Source organism: Peromyscus californicus, unplaced genomic scaffold, assembly GCF_007827085.1.
Source record: "Peromyscus californicus insignis strain IS unplaced genomic scaffold, ASM782708v3 Scaffold_4__1_contigs__length_199733344, whole genome shotgun sequence".
NCBI lineage: Eukaryota > Metazoa > Chordata > Mammalia > Rodentia > Cricetidae > Peromyscus > Peromyscus californicus.
The window spans coordinates 100,641,485-100,665,594 of record NW_026294562.1 but is presented as its reverse complement, the minus strand read 5'-3'; the positions used below and the strand labels follow the sequence as shown (position 1 = coordinate 100,665,594).

Below are 24,110 nucleotides of genomic sequence, written 5' to 3'. Positions count from 1 at the left end.
GTTTTAAGCAGTGATTAAACATGTAAATATATAGCTTCATTTAAAAAAACTATTTTGGTTATAGTTTTCATGTGGTTTAATAAGATGGGGAAACACTTGACCAGAGTTGCTTTCTGTATACTCACTATGAATATTCTTGCTTCAAGATCAAAGTGACTAGATAGTGAAGAAAATTATCCCTGAAATCACAAATATTTTAAGGGTCGAAAGAAGGGTGAACTATGTACTTATAGGAAGCTGTGGCTGCCAAACTAAGGTAGGTCCATCTCTAGTAGAACCATTCACCAAGAGGCCTGAAGCATTTCCAGTCTGAGGGCTGATGCTCACTAGCAGGCGGAAGACAGCCTGTTCCTCAGGGGGTGTGGCTGAGGCAGAGGGTTGGGAACACCAGAGTATTGTGGGAGAATCACACTGAGTTTTGTCTCTTAGAGGACTGGGAGACTTTCTTCTCTGTTGTTAATTCTGACCCCTTCTTGAAAGGAGTTCTTTGATTGGTGCAGTAGGATTCCTTAAAGAAAGGGCTCCATGTAACCACAATTAGAAGGTAAATGCCCAAGAGCAGGGTTAGTTGCTGAAGAAACCATGTGGCCCAATCAGTTTTTTTGTCTTTTTTGACCTGCAAATAACCCTAAGAGACAAGGCTGCTTAGCTCACAAAACCCTCACTTTGCTGGAAGATTGCACTCCCAGCCTTCCTGTTGCTCCTCCCTCCTTCCCTCGTGCCCTTGCCTTTGAATCATGACTGTGTAAACACAGCTTGCCAGTCTCCCTGAAGTTGTAGGCCCTTGGCATTAAACATTTTTTTTTCTTGCAATTAGAGAAACTGTCCTGTTTGTCTCCACTGGCTGCCTAATGAAGCAGTTTCCTAATTAGGGCCAGTTATGTGTCAGGAAGCATTGTTTAATAGCTAAGTGTACAGGTATTGTGGGAAATGAAACTAGTTTGTTGTTGTTGTTTTGTTTTTTGTCTTTTTGGATCTTAATTTGGATGAAACAGATAGTCAGTATTTCTGTAGGGATGGTGAAATCGAGTATGTAGAGGAACAAGCAATAAGGGGCCATATGGGAGAAAGAACCAACTTCCTTATTGTGGGAGGGGCTAGGAGAGCTGAAGAGGGAAGGCATTTAGTCCAATTATAAAGAGGTATAGAAGACAGGATATTTCAGATTCACACCACAGGTAATGATATAGAACCTAGATAATATCTGCATGTTGGGGTAAATATAATTGAATTAGATAGTGTTTCCAGAGAATGAGCTGGAGAGATGAGATTGGAAAGGAAAATGAAAAGCTGGACCTTAGAGAACTTGGAATGAAAAACAATTTTTTGCTAGATTTATTTTTTGTGTGAGTGTTTGGCCTGCATGTATGTATATGCCAACAAAGATCAGAAGAGGGTGTTGGAATTGGAGTTACAGATGATTGTGAGCTACTATATGGGTACTGGGAATCAAACTCAGATCTTCTGCAAAAACAAGTGCTCTAAATCACTGAGTCATCTCTTCAGCCCCAAATATCCTAAGGAATTTTTATTTATTTTTTTTTCTCCGAGACAGGGTTTCTCTGTGTAGCTTTGCGCCTTTCCTGAATCTCGCTCTGTAGACCAGGCTGGCCTCGAACTCACAAAGATCCACCTGCCTCTGCCTCCTGAGTGCTGGGATTAAAGGCGTGTGCCACCACCCGGCGGAATTTTGATCTTATACTGTATAATTTAATTAGGTGTTGAAGAGTGAGTGTGTGTGTGTGTGAGACATGACCCAATTCACATAGGTCTTCGTCTATTTTTAGTTTTTTTTTTCTTTTTTTCCGAGACAGGGTTTCTCTGTTTAGTCCTTGCTGTCCTGGAACTCACTTTGTAGACCAGACTGGCCTTGAACTCAGAGATCTGCCTGCCTCTGCCTCCGGAGTGCTGGGATTAAAAGCGTGCACCACCACCACCACCACCACCACCACCACCACCACCACCGCCGCCGCCGCCGCCCGGCTGTTTTTGTTTTTCAAGACAGGATTTCTCTGTGTAACTCTGGTTGTCCTGGAACTCCCTCTGTAGACCAGGCTGGCTTTGAACTCAGAGATCTGCTTGCCTCTGCCTCGCAGTGCTGGGATTAAAGGCGTTCGCCACCACTGCCTGCCTGGTCTTGATCTATTTTTAAGTGTAAGGTTTAAGGTGTTAGGTAGAGAAGATGTGGATGAATGGTGGGATTAAAGGTAGGTACCACCGTGCATGGCATCATGAAAAAATTTAGTGTCTTACCCCGGTGGTAAGAGGTAGTCTTTGGCTTTATTTGTGTGTTTTGAGGTCTTTCTTTCAATATTGTATGGCAAATCTATACTATGTATAAATTCATGTGAAAATGAGCCATATCATAGCATAGCTGGATTGTAGGCAATTTGGCCTTTAGATGTTAAATGTGGGTTATTGTTATTTGTGCGCAGGAAGTAAATACTTTAGCCTTTCCAGGCCATATGGTTACAGTTGCTAACTGCCATTAGAGAATAAATTACAGCTAAAAGGAGCACATAAATGAGTAGGTATGGCTCTGTTTAGTCTCAGAGAAATAGTAGTTTGCATGTAGAAAGAAGTATCTCATACCAGGATTATCAATGCAGCATGCTTTTTGCATTGACCAACCTGAATGTTCAGGCATAGCAAAATGGGAGAAGAAAATTATAGAGCATTCTAAGTATAAGACTTTTCTCAAGGCTTTAAAAATATTTAAAAATATCGGGAATCCTTTATATACCAATATGGAGATAGATAGAGACATTTTGGGAGAGTGGATTGGGAATTGCCGTGATAGACAAGTGCTCTAGAACTGAGCTACTTCCTTAGCAGCCTCCCCTTCTTTTTGTAGCTGTTATTTCTATTTTGAGATAGGTTCTCACTAAGTTGTTTAGGACAGCATTGATTTTGCAATCCTCCTGCTTCAGCCTCTTAAGTAGCTCAGATTACAAACTGTACCACTACATCCAGCACAAATAATTTTTTTATGTGCATGTACGAAGGTGTCTTCCTTTATTGCTTCTTGCTGTTTTTTGTGTTTTGAGACAAGGGTTTTCACTAATTTGGTAAGACTAGCTGGTCAAGGAGCTCTAGGAATCCTGTCTTCATGTTTCCAGCACTAGGATTATAGGTTCATGCCATCATATTCATCTGTTTCTATGGATGCTTGGGATCCATGCAGGTCCTCATGCTTGTGTAGCAGACACTTTACCAGCTGACCCGTTTCCCAGGGCCTCCCAGATGATTGTGTGGTCCAGTATGTTTGCGGTGTTTGTGTATATCCCAGAGGCTGATGTCTGGTGTTTTCATCTATCACACTCTGGCTTACTTTTTGAAAATTTATTTTTAATTATGTGTATGTGTGGGTATGTTCACATGAATGCTGGTTACTATTTTGCATTTTATTGTCATATGTTATTTTGCAGTAGTAATATATTTTTTTCTCTTAATTGTTCAGGTAACTAATCTTGTGGGCCTGTCTGCACTTGCCAGGGTCAGACGTGTAACAAAGTAAGATTAAGTCCCCAAGCCAGATCTGCCCACAGAAATTGAGTTAGAAGCAGCTGCTGAGGATTAGGATAGGGACCACATGTTGATGTGGAGAGTCGGGTGGCATATACAGGTGACTGGGAGAGGAGGCCGAAACTGGTCAGTTCCAGGTTACTAACAGCAATAACTCATGTTTCATATCTTTATTTGTTTTTGAGATAGGTTCTGTAACCCAGGCTAATCTGGTCTGGACTTCAAGTATGTCGTCTCTAGGCTGGCCTAGAACTCAAAGCAATACTCCTTCATCAGTCTCTGAGGAATTATGGGTGTGAGTTACCACACTCAGCTACATGGCAGAGTTTAACATCCTCACAAATTACTTTTTCTTTCCACTATTACACTGGAATCTGGATAGTTTGTGAAAAAGGGAGGCAGAATGTTTATAGGAAATTAAAATCCTGGAATTAGTTAGATTTGGTGTCATATTCTTGAAATTTTAGTAGTCAAGAGAGTAAGGCAGGAAGATCATGGGTTTGGGGCTGGCCAGGGCTACATTAAAAAAAAAAAAAAAAAAAAAAAAGGACTGACAAGATGGCTTACTGGTTAAGGCATTTTTGGTAAGCCTGACCATTAGTTTGGTGATTAGGATCCATATCGTAGATGGAGAGAACTAATTCCTGAAAGTTGTCCTTTGACCATATGTGAAGGCCATGATACACACATTCATGTAGTAAATAAATTAAAAAAGAGGAGCCAGGCTGGGCGGTGGTGGCGCACGCCTTTAATCCCAGCACTCGGGAGGCAGAGCCAGGCGGATCTCTGTGAGTTCGAGGCCAGCCTGGTCTACAGAGCGAGATCCAGGAAAGGCGTAAAGCTACACAGAGAAACCCTGTCTGGAAAAACCAAAAAAAAAAAAAAAAGAGGAGCCAGATGTGGTACATGCCTTAGTCACAGCACTTGGGAAGTGGAGGCAGGATGAGCTGGAGTTCAAGGACAGTCTCCAGGTATACAGTGAGTTTGAGGCCAGCCTGAGCTATATGAGACTTGTCTCAACAAAGCCAGGTATGACTGTACAAGCATGTTACTTGTACCACCTTGGAAACTAAAGCAGGAAGATCAAAGCTTAAGTCAGTTTGTTTACATAGGGAGATCCTGGCTCAGCAGCCCTAAACTGCCCCAGAGAAATCCAGGAAACAAGACAAAGTTCATAAAAATAGTTTTGTCTATGAGAAGTATATACAAGCCAGGCAGTAGTGGTACACACCTTTAATCCCAGCACTCAGGAGGCAGAGGCAGGTGCATCTCTGAGTTCAAGGCCAGCCTGGTCTACAGAGTGAGTTCCAGGACAGCTAGCACTACGTAGAGAAACCATGTCTCAAAAAACATAAATTAAAAAAAAAGCATATATAAGAATTTTCTTTTTAAAAAAGATTTATGTATTTATGCATATGGATGTTTTGTCTGCATATATATGTCTGCACACCAGAAGGCATTGGATCTCATCAGATGACAATTAAAGACAGTTGTGAGCCACCTTGTGGGTGCTGGGAAGTGAACCCAGGTCCTCTGGAAGAGCAGCAGCTCTGAACTGCTGAGGCATCTCTGAGGCCCAGGCATTTCCATTGCAGTTTTGTTTGAAATGGTAACAGATTGTGTCATCAGGCACAGTGTCACATGCCTGTAGTCCCAGTTATTCAGGAGACTAAGGCCAGCCTGGGGGACAGATTGAGTTTCTGACTCAAAAGGAACATAGCCATGTGTAGCATGAATTCTAATTGGTCTTAATAATAAACATCCAGAGTCAGATATTAGGAGCCGAAAGATCAGAGGAGCAGAGCAGCCAGCCATAGAGGTCTTACCTCTCCAAATCCTCAGACCTAATGTGGGGGCAGTCCTGTCCCTAAGAATCCTCAGACTGAATGGAAGGAGATCCTGTCTCCACCTCCCTAGTGCTGAGATTAAAGGCGTGCACCACTACCGCCTGGCTCTGTTTCTCTGTAGACTGATTCAATCTTGAGGCTGTTCTACTTCTCTGATCTTTCAACTTTCACCCCATAATATCTGACTGTGGGCTTTTATTATTAAGAACAATTAGAATTCGCATTACATCCGGTGCCCAAGGTAGTGCATGAATTCACAGAAAAAGCCACTTGCCTGTGGCTTTGCAGCCACCGGCACAGGCTGGAGCTGCATATGGCCAGAGTCACTACCCAGCCGACTAAGGTTTTTCTTTCTTTTCTTCTAGCCTCTTAGTGAGTTGGGATTTTTCTTTCGCGGGGATTTTTTTGTTGCAGCCTATCTGCAGCAAACTTCATAGGCCTTGAACTCCTGGTCTTTCTGCTTCCTCTTCCCAAGGCTGGGGGATGCCACCACCGCCTGGCCTCTATGGTTAACTAGTGGCTGGCTTTGCCCTCTGATCTCCAGGCAAGATTTATTTGTCAGAACACAAACAAAATATGATAAAACAGCCATGTCCATCAGTGAGAAAATAAGGAAATACGTCATGATAATTTCCTTTACATACAGCTTTAAAAACATCTAAGTTAGAATTTTATTTATTGATATTTGAGTATATAGATGATAAATTATTCTGGGGCTGAAGAGATAGCTAAGATGTTAAGAGCTCTAACTGCTCTTTCGTAGGGTCTGGGTGTGGTTCCTAGCTCCTACATGGTGGTCTACAACTGCCTGCAACTCCAGTGCCCGGGGGATCTGATGGCCGTTTCTGACCTCCTGCTTGCATGTGGTATGCATGCATACATCAGACATACACATAAATGTTAGTAAATAAAATATCTTACCTTATTTCATATGTGTGTGGCAAGTGCTCCACTACTTAGCTACCTCCCTAATGCTTGGTGAATTATTAAATGAGTTAAGTAGATTGCAAAGTATCAAAGTGTAAAGTGTAAACCTAGTATTCTAAATATAGAAAACAACAGGAATCCATATCTAATACATTTATACTTATGTGTTTAGAGGACAGAAAAGAGTTACATTTCTTATCTTGGGGAGAACTTGGTAAGGAATGCAAGATTAATTTTGTAATTTTGTCTTTTTTTTTTTTTTTGGTTTTTCGAGATAGGGTTTCTCTGTGTAGCTTTGCGCCTTTCCTGGAACTCGCTTTGTAGACCAGGCTGGCCTCAAACTCACAGAGATCCGCCTGGCTCTGCCTCCCGAGTGCTAGGATTAAAGGCGTGCGCCACCACCGCCCGGCTTTTTTTTTTTTTTTTTTTTGAGGTAAAATCTTACTATGTTGCTCAGGCTGGGATGGAACTTACTATGTAGCCCAGGCTGATAGCAAATGACAGATCCTTCTTCTACTTTCCAAGTTTTGTGATTACAGGCATGTGACCTTGAATTTAGATTTTTATCTTTTTGTTTTGTTTTGTTTTGTTTTTCCAGACAGGGTTTCTCAGTGTAGTTTTGGTGCCTGTCCTGGATCTCACTCTGTAGACCAGGCTGGCCTCGAACTCACAGAGATCCACCTGGCTCTGTCTTCCAAGTGCTGGGATTAAAGGTGTGTGCCACCCCTGCCCAGCTATATTTTTATCTTACTTTGTTTTACCTAATCGGTTTTTGGAGAATAAGGAAATTAAACTTGTATAAGCAAGAAATCAAATTTCTTGAATATCTTTTTATTTTAATTAATTAATTAATTAATTTATTTATTTATTTTGGTTTTTTTTGAGACAGGGTTTCTCTGTGTAGCTTTGCGCCTTTCCTGGAACTCACTTGGTAGTCCAGGCTGGCCTCGAACTCACAGAGATCCGCCTGGCTCTGCCTCCCAAGTGCTGGGATTAAAGGCGTGCGCCACCACCGCCCGGCGATTTTTTAATAAATAACTTTAGAGTTATGAAAGTAAAAATAGACTTAATATGCAGGACATGTTTTGAGTTTTCAGGACCCGTTTGTGTTGTAGACAGAATCATTAGAAAGGAACCAGCATTTTAGTTCTCAGCTTTCCAATATGTGAACTTTCATTTAGTAAAGATGTTTAACAACTATTAAACATGACCTTTTAACCTCAACTAAGAAACAAGAATTTGAGTGGGACATAGTGATACATGCCTATAATTCTAGCATTTGTGAGAAAAGGACAAGAGGATCAGGAGTTCAAGGCCAGCCTCTGCAACAAGGCAAGTTAAAGATGAACTTGGGTTACATGAGATCCTGTCTTATAAAACCAAACAAAACTACTAAGAGTTTGTACAAACAGATAATACCTTCACAAGTCTGTGTTTCCAGAACGCTTCTTGAGATCAAAGCAGTGTATTTCATTAGTTTTAAAACACTTTAAAATAAACATTTTAACACTAAAATTGGGATGCATTTTATAATTGATGAATCTTAAAACATTTTATCATTGTTCTGGTACTTGCTATATAGACCAGACTGGTCTCAAACACAGAGATCCACCTGTGTTCACTCTCCAAATGCTGTAATTAAAGGCTCACACATTGCCTTTAATTACTGTGTGTGTGTGTGTGTGTGTGTGTGTGTGTGTGTGTGTGTGTGTGTGTGCGTGCGCGCGCGTGTGTGCGTGCATGCATTTGCTGTGAAACGTGAAGATAAAAGACAGCTTTAGGAGTTGGTTTTTTCCTTCCTTCTGGGGATCTAACTCATGTTGTCAGGCTCTGTTTCTCTTCTAGATTGAATCAGTCTCATGTAATCCAGGGTGGCTTTGAACTCACAGAGATCCAGATGGATCTCAGCCTCCCGAGTGCTAGGATAAAGATGTGTGCCACCACTGCCTGGCCTCTATGTTTAATCTAGTGTCTCGTTTTGTTCTCTGATCTTCAGGCAGATTTTACTAGGGTACACAGTATATCACCACAAGACCTTTTAATTATTTTTACTGTTTCAAATGGGACCCAAACCTTTGACATTAGAACCAAACATAGTTTCACAAGTTCTTGATTATTTGTAGCTAAGAGACAACTCAAGTCTAAGACTTAACTCATTCTCTCTGGATTAGATTATGGATTTGAAGTGAAACAGACTTGGGTTTAAATATTAATTCTATATATAAGTCTCATGAGAATTGGATTCTTGCCCAACATTTAAAACCTCTTCAGTAAGAATATCCGTATTAATATATGTTTGATAGAGCTAATACTATTCTCAGTGAAAAGGAATTGTTATTACTCTTGCATACCTTTCTTGTTTTTTGGTGTCCATTCACTAGTCTAGACATTTAAAGTATTTCTAGAAGTTTGCTTTTCTCATTCTTATAATTGAATGTGTAGACCTCTCATAAGTAATTCTCAAAGTTGTCTCTTTTTTATTGTCAGCTTTTTTCAGACATATATCACTTCCTTCTTGGGACTGATAGTGGTTTTATATTCCGTTTTACAAAAGCTATAAGAACCAGCAAGCAAAGACTTGGTGCTCCAAATATCTTCACTTGAACCTTCTGCAGCTGGGGTGCATATTTTTTTAAAAAAATAATTTATTTAAATTTATGTGCATTGGTGTGAAGGTGTCAGATTGCCTGGAACTGGAGTTACAGACAGTTGTGAGCTGCCATGTGGGTGCTGGGAATTGAACCAAGGTCCCCTGGAAGAACAGCCAGTGCTCTTAACTGCTCAGCCATCTCTCCAGCCCCAAGTAGTACACATCTTTAATCCCAGCATTCAGGAGGCAGGTGCATCTTTGTGAGTTTGAGGTCAGCTTGGTCTACAGAGAGCTAATTCTGGGACAGCCAGAGCTACACAAAGAAACCCTATCTCAACAAACAAAACAAAACTTCTACTTTTGTCTGTATCTGTATCCCACAGTTCTCTATAAAGATTTCATTTAAAAGGGATTGACTTTTTGTTTGTTCATTTTCTGTTTGCTGTTTATTTTTGAAATAGGGTCTAATATAACTCTGGATATTCTTGAACTCTAAACTCTCTAGTAGCCAATGCTGGCCTTGAATAAGATTCCAATCTCACTTGTTTCAACCTCCCAAGTGCTGGGATTACAGTATGCAACCATGTCTGGCAAAATGGGTTCATTCTTAAAATATAGCTTGGTCTATGAAATAAAACAACAAAACAAAAACTTTATCTTCCTAGGGAAAAAATGTTTTCTAGTCACTTAAAAATGATTTCATTTCATGTGCATGAATGTTTTGCCTGCATGTAGACTTGTGGATCATGTGCATGCCTGGTACCTCAGAGGTAGAAGAGAGAGTTGGATTCCTTGGAATTATAGACCGTGTGAACCAACATGTGGGTGCTGGAAACTAACGTGGGTCCTCTGGAAGAGCAACCAGTGCTTTTAACCACTGAACTGACTCTCTAGGCCTTCCAAGTCACTTTTGGTTAGTTTTTTTATTATAGTAACAATGAAGCAAACTAGGACAAATATTTTGCATGTTCTGTGCCCCTTACATTTCTTTTTTTCCTTTCTTCCCACCCCCCCCCCACCCCCCCCCCCCCCACCCCCGTCTCTGTCTTTCTTTGTGTTTTCAAGACAGGGTTTCTCTTTGTAGCTCTGGCTATCCTGGAACTCGCTCTGTAGACCAGGCTGGCCTCAAACTCAGAGATCCACCTGCCTCTGCCTCCTGAGTGCTGGATTAAAGACGTGCACCACCACTGCCCGGCTTTTTTTTTGCTATTTAACAAAATGGAGGCTTTTGTCTTCCATCTATGAGTTCTTTATTTTCTTTCAATACTAGTCTCATACTTCTTTTACTTATTTCATTGCCAAGTGTTTTATTATTTTTGATACAAATTTCTTTGCAGGGAGGAGTTTGAGACAGTGTCTCATTATGTAGCCTTGGCTGGTCTTGAATTCACTATTAGACCAGGCTGGCCTTGAACTCAAGAGATCTGCCTGCCTCTGGGATTAAAGGCATGTGCTACCAAGCCTGACTATGGAACCTTTTTTCTCCCTTAGCTCCTCATAGGTGCATACACACACATTGTCGGCTCTGCTTTTCTAGAGAACTGTTATACCCGGGCAGCGGTGGCGCACTGTGTGCCAGCACAGGCAGAGGCAAGTGGTCTCTGTGAGTTTGAGGCTAGCTTGGTCTACAGAGGGGGTTCCAGGACGGCCAGAGTGACACAGAAAAACTCTGTTTTTTTGTTTTTTTTTTTTTTGAGGGGGGGCCCGGAGAGGGAGAAAGAAATACAGATAGACAACAAAACATTGTAACAGGCCAAATTCTGTGACTGGTTAAAATGTCATATATTTGTATATAATCTGTGCATCTCCTTCTAGACACTTGAAATCATCTCTAGATGGCTTGCAATACCCAGCATAATGTGAATGCTATATAATTAATTGTAATACTATATTTGGCAAGATGTGAATAAATGTACATGCTCAAGAAATAGTTTGAAACCTTTCATGTTATTAAGGAAGTCTTAACAAGCATCTGCATTGTGTTAAATTCTGTTCTGAGTTGCAAGAGTTCAGTGATGAGTTGTTGGTGATGTGTGGTGGAAGAAAGAAATTAGTCAAGCCCAAACAAGCGTAATTACAGATCAGGACTGCTATGAAAGGAAGGCCTGCGCTGCTGTGAGAATGCATAGTAGTAGGACATTGACGTAATTTCTAGGATGTTAGAAGACTTAGGTGAAGAAGTAACATTGGAGCTAACATATGAAGGGTGAGTTGAAGTTAACTAGGTGAAGAGGTAGGCACAGAATGCTTTTGGTCAAAAGAAGAGCATGGTCAACCCTAGATCATCTGTGCTATAGCTTTCTGCTAATGAACCTTCAGCCTCTTTTTTTTTTTTTTTTGGTTTTTCGAGACAGGGTTTCTCTGTGTAGCTTTGCTCCTGTCCTGGAACTCACTTGGTAGTCCAGGCTGGCCTCGAACTCACAGAGATCCACCTGGCTCTGCCTCCCGAGTGCTGGGATTAAAGGCGTGCGCCACCACCGCCCGGCACCTTCAGCCTCTTAATAGCAGGTAGCATTTATCTGTGCACCAAGAGTTGTATTAGACATTTCACATTATTATCTTGTTAACTCCTTAAAGCACAAGAAAGATTGGTGGTGGATGAGATGTTATCCTTTGGATAGAATTGTGAGAATTTTGGGGAGTGGAAGAGTACTTGCCATAGGCTTTAGTCTAATCCCCTTTATTACAGAGACTCTAACTAGGGACAGTGATTTGCCCAAAGCCACATAGGTAAGAAGTGACCTGTCCAGAACTTCCCTCCAGGGGCTTTCAACATCAAATGTCACATGCTTTCTGCCACTATGGATTGGAGGCTTCTCTGGGAGTTACAGTCAAATTCCTGCTGATTGGTTTCTTTTGCCTCTTTTTCATAATTCTGCATTTATAAGCAAATGTTGTACCAGATATATGGGCTGTAGGGACACAGCCATTTTACTACTCTGTGGCACTGAAACAGGGCAAACAGGTTCCTAGGAGCTTTATAGAAAGGCCTTCTTAGGGGAGAATTGACCTAATTGGCCTCTTGGACTTACTAATCAGTCCTCTCTGGGTGTAGCTTTGCCCTCTGCTTTTCTCCCTAGGAAGCTTCAGGCTTTCCAGCAGTGACTCATTAACCAGCCACTGCCCTCAGGAGAGAGAACAGGGTAGTGGTAAATGAGCTGGAGGTCAGGCCTCTGAAACAGTCCATCCCATCACCCAGCTGCTGTGACTGCCTTTCCTTTCAGCGGCCCAGCCCCTTCTTACCCTGCGGGATCGCCAGCATCTCTCTGGTGGAAGGCTTTTCTTCAGGGCTTGTTGCTTCTGCTGAGTTTTGCTAGTTTTTGTTTGTTTTCAAGACAGGGTTTCACTATGTAGCTCTGGTTGTTCTCACTATGTAGACCAGGCTAGCCTTGAACTCACAGAAATCCACCACCTCTGCCTCCCGAGTGCTGAATTAAAGGTGTGTGCCACTACTCTTTGCTGAGTTTTGCTATTTTTTTTTTTTTTTGGTCAGAGTTGAGGACCGAACCTAGGCAAGCGCTCTACCACTGAGCTAAATCCCCAACCCCGAGTTTTGCTATTTTAATGTCTGTAAAGTTCTAGCGCTCTCATCAGAAACACAAAATACTTCAGTGATTTTTTTTTTTCTTTTTTGAGACGGAGTCTCACTATGTATCTCTGTGTGGCCTGGAATTCTCCATATAGACCAAGATGGCCTTAGGCTGAACTCAAAAAGATGCCTCTGTCTCTGTATCCTGAGTGCTGGGATTAAAGGTGTGTGTGCCACCATACTTGGCTGTGATTGCTTTTAAAAAAACATTGATGTGTATGGGTAATTTTGCCTGTGTATATGTCTTTGTATCGTGTATATCTGGCACCTGTAGAGGCCAGAAGAGGGTATCAAATTCCCTAGAACTGGAGTTATATAGTTGTGAGCTGCCATGTGTGTGCTGGGAACTGAACCCAGGTACCAGCAACCAGTGCTGTTAACCACCAAGCCATTTCTCCAGCCCTTCAATTATTACCTTTAAAGTTGTGTGGTTGTTTGGATTTAAAAAGATTGTAAGAAGATTGTATAGGGTTTCTTTGAGCTATTGAAAATGTACTAGCCTTGTTTTTTTTTTTTCTTTTCCCTCTGAGACCAGGTTTCTCTGTGTAACAGTACTGGCTGTCCTAGAACTAGCTTTGTAGACCAGGCTAGCCTAGAACTCACAGAGATCCGTTTTCCTCTGCCTCCTGAGTGCTGGGATTAGAGGCAAATACCACTACCACCTGGCAAGAATATGCTAGCTTTTATTTATTCATGATTGTCTTCTCTAGAGCAATGGGGCATGGTAGACAACATCCTAATTAAAAGACTATCTCATGTAAACAAGTTACCCAAGTCCTGAACCTCAGACTTTCTGATCTTTAAAACAGTTATATTCAGTGTCTTCTGGTCTTTACTGTGCCACTTGATATCCTGGCATAATAAATACCTAGACCATCATTGTTGTTGCTGCTATTACTATAATTAATAGCACTAGCACTATACCAAACAGTTGCCATTTTTTTTAATCCTCACATTAATTCAATGAGGTAAATACTATGATTACCTGTATTTTAGAGAAAATGAACCTGAGAATTAGAAAGATTAAATAACTTGTGTAAGGTCACCTAGCTAGTGTTAGAGCCAATAATTTGGAGCTAGAGCCCAGTTGCATCTGTCCCTAGAGTGGGTCCTCTACACAAGACATCCCATCTAATCTTCAGAAAAATCTATAACCTTATAGACCAGGCTGGCAGGGTGGAGGGTTTGGGTAAAGGCCTAAATGACTAGGAGGTAAAACTGGAGCCAGGTTATAGAGGCCTTGAATACCTGCCTAGTTATTTATGTTAGAATTACCCCAGTTTGGGGCTTTCTCAGAGGAATTATATTCTTTGTGTCTTTAATTTTTTTTCATTGCTGAAGATCAAACCAAAAGCTTCACATATGCTAGGCAGTGTTCAACCACTGAATTATAGCATAGCCTTCTTCCTGTCATTTGTTTAAACTGCAAAAAAAGGAATAATATACATTAAAACTTACAATACTTACATGTATGTATGTGTGTGTGTATATATATATATTTGGTTTTTCAAGACAGGGTTTCTCTGTGTAGCTTTGGAGCCTGTCCTGGAACTCACTCTATAGACCAGGCTGGCCTCGAACTCACAGAGATCTGCCTGTCTCTGCCTCCCAAGTGCTGGACTAAAGGTGTGTGTCACCACCGCCCGGCTTATAGCACTGATATTTTAAACAAGAATAATAAAATGAACACCAAAAAGCTGTAGCCTACTGACTACACTGGGAGATGGAGTATTACCAGACCCTTTAGAAGACCTGTGTGCCTTTAACTAGCCATCACTCTTCAACATTGCATTGTACTAGCCAACTCCTGCCTCGCCCACCAACTCCTCCCCCAACCTCCTTCTTTCTTTAAATATCCGCAGTCCTCCTCTCCTCCCTCTTTTTTATTTATTTATTTATTTATTTATTTATTTATTTATTTATTTATTTATTTATTTATTTTTTGTGATGTAATAAGTGCCTTGCAGAACCAGGCCCTAGCCAAGTGATCTTTCTCGGGTGGGAGGGGCTAAGGTAATTTGGTTCTGCACTGGGGAAGAGAGAGTGGTGGAGAAATTTGCCAGACTTCCTGGCTAGCCCAAAAGTTAGTTGGCCTAAAAGTTTAAGGGCTTGGTAGAGAAATTCCGGAGGAGATTTCAAGCTTTCTAAGGCTGTCCACCTGGAGCCTGTTACCTTGCATTTAGAGCGGGAGCAAGATGGGGAGATAGATAGAGTACCAGTTCTGTGTTAGCTGTGACGTTTCAGAGCTGTAGTACCAAATGGGACTGTAGAGATGGGGAGATAGATAGAGTACCAGTTCTGTGTTAGCTGTGACGTTTCAGAGCTGTAGTACCAAATGGGACTGTAGAGATGGGGAGATAGATAGAGTACCAGTTCTGTGTTAGCTGTGACGTTTCAGAGCTGTAGTACCAAATGGGACTGTAGAGATGGGGAGATAGAGTACCAGTTCTGTGTTAGCTGTGACGTTTCAGAGCTGTAGTACCAAATGGGACTGTAGAGATGGGGAGATAGAGTACCAGTTCTGTGTTAGCTGTGACGTTTCAGAGCTGACAGTACCAAATGGGGCTGTAGAGATGGGGAGATAGAGTACCAGTTCTGTGTTAGCTGTGACGTTTCAGAGCTGTAGTACCAAATGGGGCTGTAGAGATGGGGCGGAGAGTTTATCAGGCCTTTTATTTTCACCCCTTACAATTCTGGGGTATTGATTGTGCTGGTCCTTAAATTATTTTTGCCACTTTCTTGTCTATAAAATGTGAGAATTTGTATTTGTGGTAGTCCTTTGAATATGAGCCTTCCTTTCTACTAATAGCAGTTGCTAAGTACAGACTACAAAGGTATGGTAAGAACAGACTGTAGGCCTGGGAGAGGTAATGTCTCTGCAGTGGTAGGTATGTGTCTGACCCCCACCTCATCTGCTCTACTGAGCAATCACATTCTCTTGGTGGCTAGAGGTTGTGTTTGGAAGGCTGCCATCCAAATGTAGTTCAGTGGAACAGATTTAATGAGCCTTGGTAAGCTAGAGACTGGCTGATCATACAGAGGGAACTGGGGTATGTCCTTAAGGAGTTAGCATTCTAGATGGAACATAAGACTTTCGTGCAAATACATATAAGATTGTTTTTTTGATCAGTGTACATGGTTATTACAGTGTTTAAATACTTTAAAAAACATGTGTCAGAGAACAGCCCTTGGGAGTCAGTTTTCTTCTGCCATGTGGGTCCCAGGACTTCAATTCAGGTCAGGCATACCTTCTGAGCCATCTTGCCTTCCTGTACATGGTTATTAAAAATCCAACCGGGCTATAGTGGTGAATGCCTTTAATCCTAGTACTTGAGGCAGAGGCAAGATCTTTTTGAGTTCGAGGCCAGCCTGGTCTATAGAGCAAGTTCTAGGGCAGAGAAGCTCTGTCTCGAAAAATTTAAAAAAAAAATCCAAACATAAAAACATAGTATAGGAAGTCCCCAAGTGATTACTACTATTAACTGTTGAATATTGGGGGGATTGAGAATTGACGTGTCCCTATAAAGTAAAAGCCAAGAGGTGGACTGGTGGGGAAAAGGCACTATACCGTTCCACGTCTTTTCCAACTTCTTCAGCACTGGGAAGCCATCTTCTGCTGGGACACTGGTGACAGTGAACCAACCTTTGTGAAGCACCCGCTCGCACTTTATGTGCTCAAAGTCAGTGTGCCAAGGACCTTGTAAATGTGACTGAGTGGATACCCATACCCTTAAAGCAAAGGAGGCTCTGACTTATTTTCACATAGGAATCTGAAGCTCAGAGATTACTTGCCAGGGTTATGGGCTTAGCTGCAAGTGACAGTGGTAGTGTGGAAGATGATAGTCTCTCTGTGCCTTAGTTTTTCCCTGTCTACAGATGAGTTGTAATTTACCTGCTTCATAAAGAGGTATTGAAGCCTAATGAATGATACACATTAGGTCAGTAGAATGGCTGGGGGCACGTTAGTAGGTACTTAGTAAACATTGGCTAATCTCCTCCTCACATTGATTCACATATCATCCCATATATTTTCTTCCCCTGTACTAGTTCCTCCTTCTAGTTTTCTTTTGTTTGGGTTTTATGATACTGCCCTGGCTGGCCTGGAACTCTAGGAGTAGACCAGACTGGCCTTGACCTTGCCTTCGTCCCTGCCTCCTGATTGCTGAGATTATAGGCCTGCACCACCATGCTGGGTTTGGGTCTCCTGCTGCTTCTCATTCCCCTTTTAACCGGAGTTGTGCTCTACATCTGTGTCTGCAGTACCTTTCCTACCTATCAGGGTAGCTTCCTAACTCACGGTGCTGCTAGAGAATCCTTTATCAAGTAAATCTGGCTCATACCATGGCTCTCTGTTAAAAATCCTCTAAGCCCTTTGTTTGGATTTTCCACTTCTGACACCCCACCCCCCCACACACTCTAGGCACCTGTTCTTTCACTGCCACCACCCTTTCCCTAGAGGAAGAATTTGCTTCGGTGCTTTGAGATCCAGATTAAAATACCACTTCAAGTTTCAAATCCTTCCCTGCTCTAAACTGGTTAGTTTCTTTGCATCTTTTGTGTGAGTTAACATGTACTATCTTTGAACAAAAAGCTTTAGTTCATTTCTGACCTGTGGAATTATAACCCTACCTCAGATGTTAGGTATAATTCTTGCATAGGTATTTTCAACAATCCTTAATAGCAATACCTTGCACATATTTCAATAAATGTTTCTGGTTGTAAACGGAGGGGATTCCTTTTAACTATCTGGTAGGCTTCCCCAGCAGTTTTGGCTGTCCACCGTGTGGAAATGCCGCGAGGTTTTGTCTGGGTCAGACATCTTTTCTTTTAGTCATGTAGTTGCAGCAGACTCTGGGGATGAATCCCTGTGCCTGTATGTCTGTTGAGGGCTCCAGCCAGTGCCTGCCATCGTCAGAACTGTGCCTTGGCCCCTCAGCCCCTCCCCATAAATGTCCAGAGGAACAGGGGATTAGGTTCTGGCAGCACAGCTGGGATTTTGGCGGCCATTCCAGTCAACAATAGCGCAGCCACCAGGACAGGACAGCGCAGGCCTGCGCTTCGCAGCCAGAATCTGCCTGGGTTGCTTGTTTGGGTGGCTGAGTGGGAGGAGCGGGCACAGCATGACATCCTGGCCTTGCTATGCAGAAGATACAGGCTGAAGAGATTTCCCGCAGGGAACGGGCTAGGGTGGCCAAGTCCCCGGGCAGGCAACGCGGTGGAAGGAGGCCTGCGCTTTGTGTGCGGCGGGCGGCGGGCGGCGGCGGCGGGCTGTGTGTGCCTGCGGACACGCCCCCCGTCGGCGGCGCCGCAGGAAGCAGCTGCCCCTGTAAAAGGCCTGCGTTGTGCGGCTCCCCGGCGCTCGGCTCCCAGGCTTCCTCTACGCAGGGCGCGTTTCCCGCCAGGGGCTGGCCTTAGGTTCGGCGGCTCTGGGCCTGCCCGGCCGGGCTGGTCTCAGAGGTGGACAGGCCACATCACTGCTGCCTTAAGCCCTGCTGGAAAGCAGCGAAGGGGGAGTGTCCTGGCCATCTCAGGTTGGTGAGGCCGGCCGCGGCGGGGGCGCTTTGTGTGTTTACGCCACAGTCGGCGGGCCCCTGCTGCGCGCGCTCCCTGCAGCCCTGGTGCCCGCTGGCGCGCGCCCTGCCCCCACGCGTCCCGCTCTGTTTTTCGGGGACTGGCAGGCTTCGCCTTGGTCCTCCTGGCAGGCGTGCCCCCTCCCCCCGAGCTCTCGGCTTCGCTGTCGCTCCCAGAACGCGCGGAAGCTCGCTGTTGCTTTAAAGAAAGCAGACTCCTGGCTGTGACGCACTTCTGGCTGTCAGCCAGGAAGATTGCTTCTGCCTGGCCGACTGAGAAGAAACCCAACAACTTTTCTTTTGTGTGTGGGGTTACTTTCCACTGTCCCCTCCCTTACTCCTTTCAAGATTTAAATGTTAATGGCGGATTAAAACCTGTAGATAACGTTTGGCTTTAGGAGTCCGGTAAGACCCCAGCACGAAGGCCGATCTCTGTCTCTGTCTCTGTCTCTCTCTCTCTCTCTCTCTCTCTCTCTCTCTCTCTCTCTCTCTCTCTCTCTCTCTCTCTCAAAAACAGACGGGGGGTTGGGATGGTTCATCCTCCCTCAACTCCTTTTCCTGCGCCATCCTTAAAGGGGAGGGAGAGGAAAGGGAGAGCAAGTAAACACACCGAGAAACAGGCGCTGGCAGCAGAGCTTGCCAACATCCGGGAGTTGGCGCCTTTCTTTCCCTTCATAGATGTCAGCGTGTTTTTGTTTGGAGAGTAGTGTGTGCGCCTGCTCTAGAGCTGTAGAGGCGGCCGACTAGAGGGCTTCTCTGTCCCCTTGTGTGGTCGGTCCTAGGTGCGTTTGCGGTGTTGGACAATGAAAACTTGTCCTTTTTGTCAGCTGCCAGGGATCAGAGTGTGGGAATGTAGTGGCTAGAGGTAGGTGCTGATGAACTGCCCCAGAGGGCTGTGTATTTGCGCTTGCGCGGGCACCTCATGCCCTATAGGCCGCAGTTCTAGTTCGCGATTGCAACCTTTCTGCTAACATCTTTCAGATCTTGACCTTACAGACTATGGGGGAAAGAAGTAGGTATCAGTATTGTTATCCCCGGATTGACCCAGGCGATGTGTAAATAAAGAAACCGACCTCAGCAGAAGCAGATTGTCCTTTAATTAGAACAATGAAGGGCAACAGTCTCTCGGGAGTGGAGACTGCAGAGATGCAGGGGGCTTGGGGGTGGGAGATGCCATCTCCCAGATCTGTACTCCGGCAGTCCCAAAGTTGTAAATACTGAAGGAGGTTGATGTTTTGGCTTTCTTGTCAGCAGCTTCCCAGTTCCTAGATGTTATTTGCATGTCAACTTAATTTTTGGGAGTTTCTCAGTCCACCTGAAGCTTTTAGGTCATTAACTCTTCAGGTATTACCCCTCCCCCCACTTTGAGACTGTGTCTTGCTCTGTGGCCTTGCCTGCCCTAGAACTCAGAGCTATCCTCCTGCCTCAGTCTCTCCAAGTGCTCTGGAGGTGTGAGTCATCAAGGACAACTAGTAAGCAACTTTCAAGAACCAAGGAATGTGGATTTCCCCTGAAGTCTTGTCTCTTCATTCTTCCTTCTAGAGCCTCAGGACTATGAGCCAAAATCTAGGTTACAAAGAGGGTGGTCTGTGTGAAGAGGGAGAGGCCTGAGCCCAAAGTGAGTCCCTTAGAGCCAGTAGAGAATTCATCTAGCAAGTTCATTTATTTTATTTTATTATTATTTTTTTCTTTTTTTGATTTTTTGAGACATGGTTTCTCTGTGTAGTTTTGGTGCCTGTCCTGGAGCTTGGTCTGTAGACCTCGAACTCAGAGATCCACCTGGCTCTGCCTTCCGAGTTCTGGGATTAAAGGCATGCGCCACTGCCACCACAAAGGCATGCGCCACCGCCACCACCGCTGGGCTGCTCATTTGTTTCTGACTTCAGAAATGCAGAGAAACTGTTACATTTGGTCCACATAGCCTACTCAGGGCTCTCCCCCAGAATAGAGACAAGATTTACATCTCATGGAGTAGTTGTTGGCTTTTATATGTGCATTGATGTTTTGCCTGCATGAGGGTGGTTGAGTAACCTGGAACTCGAGTTACAGACAGTTGTGAGTTGCCATGTGGGAATTGAACCTGGGTCCTCTGGAAGAACAGCCAGCACTTTTAACTGCCTGAACCATTTTTCCAACCCAAGTGGGGGGGGGGGGGCGGATTTTCAGAGGATACACTAGCAAGACAGCTTTTTTTTTTTTTTTTGTACAGGATTTCACTATGTCACCCTGACTACCCTGGAACTTGGTATGTGTACCAGGTTGGTCTCAAACTCAAAGATATGTGCTTGCCTCTGTTTCCTGAGAGCCAGGATTGAAGGCATGGACCAGCACACCTGGCTTAATTTATTTTAGACTGGGTTCAAGCAATCCTTCTGTCTCAGCCTCCCTTGTAATATTTTGTCAGGGTATCTTGGCCTTCGCCAAGACCCTCTAGGGTAACATACCAAGTAAGGTTGAAATGGTTATTTGCCTGTGTCTCTTGATGTCTTCCTCCTAGAGGAACTCCCAACATCAGTGTTTGGTGAATGCAGATGTACTTAGGTGGAGGAAAGGGTATCTCTTTTAGAGAGGGGTTCAAGAGCCTGGAGTATTTACAGCTATGGACAGGTTGGCTCCCAGAGTAAGTGGTGATAAGTTTTGCTCCTGTACTTGGGCATACAGATAAGGGAGCCATTTTCTTAGCTGTGAGTCTCTGGGCCTTTGGAACCTTTGAGTTGGGGCTGGGGTGGGGTTTCAGGAATGACTCCTTGAGTTGGAAGTCTCTGTGGCCCTGAAATTCTGGGAGTAGGAACAGTAAAATAGTGAGGGTTCAGTATTTGCAGGGGCCCATAAGTTGAGAGTTAGAAACCAATTAGTAGCTCCCTAGATCAAAGTTCACTGTGGTGTTATCTTGAGTTAAGGTGGTGGTATTCAGGCAGACAGCTGCTAAGAGGGAGCTGGAACTCAGGCTGAGGGTGGAACATCGGAGGAGTTCTGCTGCCTCTCAGACCCTCTGGTATATCATTTGGTTTCTCCAGAAGAGACCCCCAGAGCTTAGCAACCTGACCCCTCTGGTCTGGTCCTTGCATCTAGCAGGTGGTTTACATTAGCCTCAGCCCTTGTAGGAAACCTTTGGCTAGTCTTTAACTCCTTCAGACCCAGAAAGAGCACAGGCCAGGTGGCAGCTATATTTCTTTAGGGTCACTCTCCTTGTTCTGATGCATCTTTTGTGGAAATGGGAGTTCTTGTAAGTGTGGAAATTGGTCGTGATATAGGGAACTATATTATGGAAGCTTGGGAAGTGTAAAGAGGACAGAGGGGACCATACATTGCAAGGTCACTGCTTTTCTCTGTCTCCCTTGAAATGGGGAAGAAAGAGAGTACTTTATCAGCTTTGGGGATCCTCAGTTTTAGATTGTGGGTACATACCATTTTCAAAGAATCAGGTTTATGGGAACTCTGAAGTTCAGGGTCCTGACCTACTGTCTGGATTTTGTTGTTTTATCTTTGAGTGTATGTGTACATGCCCAGTCAGATTGAGTTGGGGTGAGTCTCAGATCCTGTGAAATGGTACACAGAAGGCTACAATTGAAGGGATCTGTTTTTCCATCCCCATCACCCAGTCTTCTGGGTGGGGCCTGCCTTGGATTTCAGAGGGAGGGTGGAGAGGATGGTGCTCTGGCGGAGAGCCCTTGGCTGCTGTGCCAAAGTCTGTTTAAAGCTGTAGTCCCAGGGCTAAGCACTGTCTGTGCCACTGATTTCAGTCAGTGGCTGTGCCTTCCTAAAGCTGCACTCTGGTGTCTTGAACTGTTTCTTTGCTGGCCTTGATGACAAGATCTTTCACAAGTCCCCTAGTGTTGAGTATTGGATTCCTATTTTTCTGTGCCTGGGGACCTCAGAGAAAGGCATTTGACCTTGATGCAAGATTTCTTGAGCAGTGAACTAGTTTAGATAGTTTCTTCTGGGGAGGACACTGGGGGTTATAAATTTTGCCTCTGAGATAAAGGAAAGAGATTGTTTAAACCTCAGTCTTTGGGCTAGATTTATCTCTTGTTGCAAATACAATTTCTGAGTAGTGAGGATTTGGGAAGAGATCTAAGCTACATTTGCCCTGTTATTGAAGATTACAGAGACTTTTCTGCAGTGCTGGGAATTAGACCCAGGACCTTACACAGGTTAGGTAAACATTTCACACTGAACTAAAACCCTGACCAGTACCCTAGGTGAGCAGTTGACTATTGCCACTTTCATCCTGTAGGCTGGGCCTGATCTCTCAAGCTGTAGGCTGGCCAGCTACCCCAAAAAAGCCCAGTTTCATTACACTGGTTGAGATCATCCTGTCCCTGGTCAGTCAGTCAGTGCTCACAGAAAGGCCATACTTGAGGGAAATCATTCAGGACTGAGCCCCTTAGCATGTCTGCTCTTCTGAGAAAACCTTACTTGTGCCCACCAAAGACCACGTAAATCGTTTATTTCTCAGTGTGACACTGATGTGACAGGTGGTCGGTATTAAGTGCTGGGGTTTGCAGGGTCAGGCAGTAGCTTGTTATAATTAGCATTTACTTATAGTTAACACTTAATTATTTTTATTTATTTATTTATTTTTTCCGAGACAGGGTTTCTCTGTGTAGCTTTGCGCCTGTCCTGGAACTCACTTGGTAGCCCAGGCTGGCCTCGAACTCACAGAGATCCGCCTGGCTCTGCCTCCCGAGTGCTGGGATTAAAGGCGTGCGCCACCACTGCCCGGCTAACACTTAATTATTTTCTTCTATTAGTGATTCAGGTATGTTTAATTTTACTCCTCACCCTCCTAAAAACCCCTGAAAGGCAGTGATGATGTCATTGTCTTCTGTTTCCCATGTAGTTTCCAGAACAGGAAAAACAAGTGGGGACTAAGAACACATTTTTTTTTGGTTGGTTGATGAGTACAGAACACTTGGATAGGAAGTTCCAAGGGGTAATGGGAAGTGAATTACCAGATTATGAATCTCTTCATTATTTGACTGAGTGCCTTATTGGCAAAATTGTATCTTTTTTTTTTTTTTTTTTTTTTTTGGTTTTTCGAGACAGGGTTTCTCTGTGTAGCTTTGCGCCTTTCCTGGAACTCACTTGGTAGCCCAGGCTGGCCTCGAACTCACAGAGATCCGCCTGGCTCTGCCTCCCGAGTGCTGGGATTAAAGGCGTGCGCCACCACCGCCCGGCAAAATTGTATCTTTCTTTATGGCTAGTACTTTGCATTCAGAAAGCACTTAGCATCTTTTGGTTCCATCAACCTTACATTATACGCGATGCTAATATTTGTGGAACTGTATGGGTGAAATGCCTTTCTGTTCTTCTTCATCCTTCTAGAGTAGTGACGTAGCAGGCAATTGTGCAGGAGGTGGGAGAGCACAGTTGTGCTCTCAGAGATTGTGGGGATCATGTTGGCTGATAGGAGGTGCTGGGAAATACTCAAGTCTGTGGTCCTATAAGTCTGTTGGCAGGCAAATGGACATTCCCAGGGGAAACGGGAATTGGGGGTAGGAATACTGGAACAAATGCCTAGTCTTACACTAAATGTTCTCTGCAGGGTAGGGCGGTGATGGGGAGATGCCTCAGCAGGTACAGTTCTGCTGCCCGATCATACGAACTTGAGTTCATAGCTCCAGTACCCACGTAAAAGCTAGGTGCTATGGTTTTCTCTTTAGTCCCAGTGCTGGGAAGGTAGAGACAGGCAGATCTCCAAGTCTAAGGACTTGGTTGTAAAACAGAACCAGAAATCAACTTTTATTTAAGAACAGAAATCATTTATGATTGATTTCACCTATCATGTGCCAGGCACTGTGTTATTTGCATTACTACAGTAAGGCAGGGAGGTTTATATGGATTCATTTTGCAGATGAAGAAGCAGATAAAAAGAAGTTATGTTAATTGTCTAAAAGTCACATGACCATGGTTCCATATAATTAGTATTCAGACCCTGACCAGTTTACAAAACCATGCTTGTTCCTTGTTGAAGGTACTATGTCCCAAAGAGCAGGGCTGCAGACCAACTTTGAATGTTGTTTTCCATCAACTGAGTGAGAACATTCAGTTGAGTACAA

The 24,110-nt window shown here is 43.8% G+C and overlaps 1 protein-coding gene across 5 annotated transcripts in view; it reads left to right on the top strand.

The window, feature by feature from the left end:
• Window positions 1-24,110, top strand: part of Numa1 (nuclear mitotic apparatus protein 1) — an 86,571-nt gene that overhangs the window by 20,090 nt on the left and 42,371 nt on the right. Inside the window, exon 1 of one of the 5 annotated variants that reach the window (XM_052761051.1) lies at window positions 17,811-18,009. The exons of 1 other annotated variant lie outside the window; for it this stretch is intronic. The gene's annotated coding sequence lies outside the window, so the exon portion shown is untranslated. Of the gene's footprint in view, window positions 1-17,810; window positions 18,010-18,165; window positions 18,454-18,812; window positions 18,914-24,110 lie in introns of those variants that run through there. 3 more of the 5 variants (XM_052761047.1, XM_052761048.1, XM_052761050.1) reach the window with 3 other exon arrangements.